General features: G+C 35.6%; 2 long non-coding RNA genes across 2 annotated transcripts; both read left to right on the forward strand.

Annotated features, from left to right (window-relative positions):
- Positions 1-877: 877 nt before the first annotated feature.
- LOC135843211 (uncharacterized) lies at positions 878-2,038 on the forward strand. Its single transcript, XR_010558259.1, has 3 exons — positions 878-1,086; positions 1,179-1,359; positions 1,899-2,038. It is a non-coding gene; the product is annotated as an uncharacterized LOC135843211 (long non-coding RNA).
- Positions 2,039-3,915: 1,877 nt separating this feature from the next.
- Positions 3,916-5,333, forward strand: LOC135843209 (uncharacterized). The gene is made up of 4 exons (XR_010558257.1): positions 3,916-4,105; positions 4,201-4,455; positions 4,532-4,771; positions 4,966-5,333. It is a non-coding gene; the product is annotated as an uncharacterized LOC135843209 (long non-coding RNA).
- Positions 5,334-6,305: the final 972 nt, after the last annotated feature.

Below are 6,305 nucleotides of genomic sequence, written 5' to 3' on the forward strand. Positions count from 1 at the left end.
ACCACAGTTCAATCACGTCCCGAAACGACGTGGAAAATACCAGACCATATGACGCTAGAAGAAGCAGCTACCATTCCTGTCATATACGCCACAGTGAGTACATAATAGCTAATTGCTGGGAGCAAAGCCATTTCCATCTACTTCAGAGTTTTATTCTCAAGTCGCTTATGATATAACTTACCTTCATGGGAGATCTGTTTTTTCCCACTTTTTTTGGAATTTACAAAATGGGTCAAAAATTCACTTTTGAAATCACACTCCTGGAATTTCACGATAACCGCATAAAACGGTTGAGAGGGTACTTGCAATAAGCAACAATATTGTACGTTCTAAAATTGAAATTTTTGGAAAACAAATTGATAAATCGCTGGAGGCTCCAGAAGGCAGCAGAGTCCAAAACTATGTAGGCTACTAGTTCGTAATGTGTGAGAGTTGAATTGAAGAATTGGTTCACTTGCTCAAAAAAATGATCTATCATAAAAGAAGAGTATTAAAGAGACGCCCATAAAACAACTTTCTCGAGTGTTTTTCTGTTTTCAAAAATTCGTCAAAAATCCAGAAATGAACTTAAGAAGCTGAAATTTTTGGTAGGGGAATTTGAGGACATATACTTTCAATCTAGATTGGTTTGATTTAACAGGTGGTCATAGCTTTCTTTTTCAAAATGAGTTTACAAAAAGGCTGCTCAGTACTTATCCATGCAGGCAGTGGTGGTATTGGTCAAGCTGCTATCAACATATGCCTTCATTACAAATGTGAGATATTTACCACTGTTGGTACTCCCGAAAAAGTACAGTTTATAAGAAAAACATTCCCTCAGGTATGAAATAGACTCATTTTCAAGTAAACAAACAGAACAATGATTGAAATGATGGTTATACTCGTAGATTCCGGAAAGTCACATAGGTAACTCGAGAGATACATCCTTTGAGCAGTTGATAATTCAGCAGACAAACGGACGTGGAGTAGATGTAGTTCTGAACAGTTTGGCTGAAGAGAAAATGCAAGCTTCAGTACGTTGCTTGGCTTACGACGGGCACTTTTTAGAGATAGGGAAATACGATATGCTCGAAAGACACGATTTAAGTGAGCGCTAAAAAATATACATGACAGAGCTACATATTACGTAATTTCATCATACTACATGCAGATATTTAGACTGGAAATTTTCAATTTAGGTTTGGGACATTTCGTGAACAACATCTCATTTCATAGCATACAGTTGGACCTGATAATGCGAACTAACAGATATCTCACACTTGCAATCAAAGAAAAGGTTACAGAATTTCTCAATCAAGGAATCATAAAACCAATACAGAGGACAGTTTTCCAAGCTGATGAAATAGAGTCAGCTTTCAGGTACATTTGCTTCCGTAGGCATGACAAAGTGATGTCTTATTGTAGCAGGGAGGGGGTGACACTGAAATTGTTACAACTTTTTTGCCCGATTTTCGCACTATTCAACCCACAATCACCCTCTCCTCCTCCATATTTCCGCGCAATCGGCCAGCTGTGGTCAGAAGAAATTTTGGAAGGGGAGTCGGAAATAGAAAATATCAAAAAAAAATTCTACTTCCGAACATAATCAGAGAATTTAAGAGAAAAATGACCTGGCCAGAGCAAAGCAATGGTGAAAACTTTAGAAAATGTATAATTTAAGAATTTAAAAAGCTTATGCTTTTTACACAATTTCTTCCCGAGTTCCCCCAATTTTCAAACTTTTTCTAATTCATTAATTTAGGCAAAAAATTACCAACTTTTTGTTAATTTTTTTCTGTGCCCCACCCCCCATCTCACACAATTCGACAAGCCTCTGTTTGTTTCGCATAATTTGTTGCATAGTCAAGTTGAGCAAATATTCAGCTCCTTAATACTTCGCAAATGTACTTGATATTCAGATTTATGGCAACTGGGAAGCATACTGGAAAAGTTCTAATAAAAATTAATGATGAAGAAAATGACCAGAAAGGCAAACCTATTCCAATAGCTAGGAAATGTAAGCCTCAAGTTCACTGCTCGAAGTATAGCTCATACGTTATTGAGGGTAAGTAATCTTTCCAAAGTGTGAATCAAATTTATTTTAAGTAAGTAAACTTTAATTTAATTTGCAATATGTATTTCAATAAAGAAAATTTTACACTTAATACATTATGAATGATTCGAAATTGTAATAAATTTTCCTTACTGAATGTGTACTTTCAGGAGGTTTAGGTGGAATAGGAATGGAACTGGCTGATTGGTTGATTTTGAGAGGTGCTCGCAATATTATACTAAGCTCACGATCAGGAATTAAAAACGGTTACCAGTCATACCGTATCAAATTATGGAGATCATACGGAGTGAAAATTGTAACATTCACAGAAGATGTGACAAATGAAAAAGGTGTAAGAAATTTACTTCAAACAGCTAACACATTAGGACCAGTAGAGGGAATATTCAACCTTGCAATGGTAAAAATACATCAAGTTCATCGGTGTAAGTTATCTATCAGTTTAAGGAATGAACAGATCATCCAACTAGTCACCAATTTGTAGATCCTGAAAGATGATCCATTTGTAAAACAATCCAAAGAAAACTTCAGCATAACAAACGGACCTAAGGCGATCTTGACTATGCATTTGGACAACCTGAGCAGAAAAATGTGCCCATATTTGAAATATTTTATTGTATTTTCCAGTGCTGTTTCTGGTTTAGGTAATCAAAACCAAAGCAACTATGCCTATGCTAATTCTGCAATGGAGAGGATTTGTGAAATCAGACACAAAGATAGTCTACCTTCTTTGGCTATTCAATGGGGAGCAGTTGGAGATGTGGGTATAGTAGCTGAATTTCAAGAACACTCCTTGGGGTCTGAAATTATCAGTAAGATGTGGAATTAGTACATACATATTACAGTCATGATTTTTATAATCATTTTCATGAGACTGATGATATCCATCTTCTTTATACGTATGTAGTTTGTGGAGCATTACAACAAAAAATGAAATCATGTTTGAACACACTAAATATGTTCATGAAACAGACATCCCATCCCATTGTAACTAGCATTGTGGTTGCTGAAAAACGTCACAGTGAAATTAATATCGCAGGCGCCGTGGCAAATGTATTGGGTAAAATCCAAATCACTAAAGCAATCCTATTTAAATTTAGATTCCATGTAGATATTAAAATACCTACAATGCTAATTCACAAACATATCTTATAGGCATTAAAGACCTCAAAGCTATAAATCAATCATGGACATTCTCAGAATTAGGTATGGATTCTGTACTAGCTCTGGAATTGAAACAAATTCTCGAATTGGAATTCAATGCCATTTTCAGCCCAGAAGACCTACAAACTATGACATTTGCTAAATTATATCAAATGAAAAAGGAGAAAGAAAACACAATTATTACAGGTAACTGTTTCTCCAGGTGATGGCTTGCGGATCTCCCTCATACATATACAATGCATTCTCATCAAGCCATCCATTTATCTCTCCATCTGTCTGTCCAGTGTCCATCCATACATCCAGTCATATGTATAACCGTTCGAGGTGGTATATACATTCATTAATTCATTCATTCATTCATTCATTCATTCATTCATTCATTCCTCTATTATGAAGGTTTCAATATGGCGCGCACAGTATAATTGAATAATATAATCCACATACCCTGAACTCCTCATTTTCAGAATAATCACTTTTAAAAAAACACATGGCTTTTACAGGAGAAAAAATTAAAACTCAAATGCAAACCTTTATGGAGGAAATTTTTCTGAACAAGTCAATTTGTAGAATACCAGTTGATGAAAACAACATCGAAAAATATCCCACTATTTTCATGTTTCCAGGAGTTGAAGGTTTGCATTAATCAAAATATACGATACATAATCTAAACAAACGTGTCACATTGAATTAAATATTATAATGAGTATGAAGTGAACCAAAGAAAATACTATACAATTACACATCACAGTATACATTATAATCATTACAGGATTAGCTGTTACAATGCAGTCATTGGCAAAAAATTTACCTGGTCAAGTGATATGCTTTCAATACTATTTTGGTGAAGTGGCAGACTATTCATTTGAGGAATTACGCGATTACTTTGCCAAAGTAAGTCAACATCACAACATAGTACATATGTTATTCGCTATAATTAGCGAATAATAAATTTGACCGATTTGTACATTACTCGTATGTATTCACAGTACATACTAGAAAATTTCAATTCGAACCGGGAATTCTGCTTAATTGGTCACAGTTTGGGTGGATTGATAGCTTTAGAAGCGGCCAACATTTTAGAAGAACAGGGGAAAAAAGGATATGTGTACTTGATAGAATCTTCTCCGACATATTTCCAAAAAAGGCAAACTAGAGAAGACAATTTCTATGATGAAGAGATGCAAATCAGAGTCTGTTCCCTTACAATGTCAGTATTTTTACCAACAACTCCAAGAGAAGAAGTAAGTAATAAAGAGGATGAGGGAAAAATAAACCTACACAATATCACATAACGAATGAAAATTTTACCTCCTACAGTTCATTGGATTGATAAAAAAGACAATTGGTTGGCCGTTGAAGAAAAAATTATGCCTATCTTTACTATCATCAGGAATGAAAAATAAAAACGCACTGGATGTGCTGCTCGACAGAATTTACAATGCAACCAAAGCATTACGCACTTACCAAATTTCTCGAGTATCACTTAAATCATATGGTATTCTAATACGATGTGTGGAGAATCCACTTGACACTGATAACGCTTATGGCTTCTCAGAGGTATTTACTTGCCTAACTATGTACAATTGCACATGCTTTATTTTTTGTGAGTGAATGGTTTTAACATTTCAGTTTCTGCTCATAATGCGTTGGTATATAGGCTATATATGTACATGCTGATTCAAAACGTTCTAGAATTTCAGCATACGTACCTATTCATATTTTGTAGATCATTTTTTTCGTTTACATTGCAGTACTTCAAGCATCCCATACAAATTCATAAAATTGATGCTGGTCACACTACAATTTTGCATCATCCAAAAACTTTGGAAATTTTGTTGGAATGCTCATTATGGAAGAATTGACCAGCAATTATTTGCGGACTTTTATGAGAGAATCGTAGTAAGAAATTATTCGCCTACAATATTATTGAATATTGTTACACAATTTGCATGAGAATAATAATTCTGGAACTCAAATTATCACCTACTCAAATGGACTGTTGGATTTTTAGAAATCGACAGTGCTTAGTAAAAATTTACTACTTATTATTTAAGCCTCATTCAAGTACTGAATATGTATGTGATTTAAGCACCTTCAAATATGAATAAAGAATGATTTAATTTGGCTTAAAATGATGTACACAATATTATTTATGATACTTCTCGCCTCAAGTTTTATAAAAAAGGATAAGGCTCAAAGCTATGTAGTTGTGAATTTGTTCTGTTTGAGTGTGGTTCAGTCAGATACAAATGTACCAGGACCAAGTCGTCTGAGGTAGAGGAATAATTGAGGAGCTCGTGCAAAAATAGCCCTCGTCAGTTTACATCTTCGACGTTATATGCACTCCATTGCATCTGTAGCCAACTGCGGAGATCATGTTGTGATAATAAAATTACCGTCAAGTTAGTCTACCCGCGGAGTAGCCCGAGGAATGGCGTTGAGAGTCTACATTCACGATACTGGGTACGCTAAAGGGAGACTGGGAGAGCTTGGAAGTCGTTGCACTGTATGTACCAAGAGATCAGCTGACACCGAAGTGCTATACAAATTATCTATTTGAGAAGTTCACTATGATATGTGCTCAACAAACATGTTTATCTCCCTCTACAGCGTCTTCAAAGTAGATAATTATTATATATATGTACTCAGCAATTGTTCGTGGTGGTCAAAAAGGCTGTAGGTGGATAAGTATGGTGAATTTGCCCCCGAGAGCTTCAGGGTTGACATTTCCATGGAAGGTGGGTACCATTGAGCACCTTCCTCAAGAAAGTTTTGGTGTCGTTTTCATAAGACTCGAATACCCCGAACACGAATATGATGTCCAATTTTATGCTACTCTCTTCCACACCCCTCCGGTGCTCTGCCCCCATCTCAATTTTTACTACATGAAAAGTTGAGCTACTTTCGTAATAATGCTGTCGTTTCCATATGAATCGAACACCCCGAACACGAATATGAAGTCCAATTGTGCTCTACTCTCATCCATCCCCTTCCAGTGCCTTTGCCCCACCTCAATTTTTACAATATTAAAAGTTGAGCTATTTTCATAATAATGGTGTCGTTTTCATAAAACTCGAATACCCCGAACACG

This window comes from Planococcus citri, chromosome 4 (assembly GCF_950023065.1).
Source record: "Planococcus citri chromosome 4, ihPlaCitr1.1, whole genome shotgun sequence".
Classification (NCBI taxonomy): Eukaryota; Metazoa; Arthropoda; class Insecta; order Hemiptera; family Pseudococcidae; genus Planococcus; species Planococcus citri.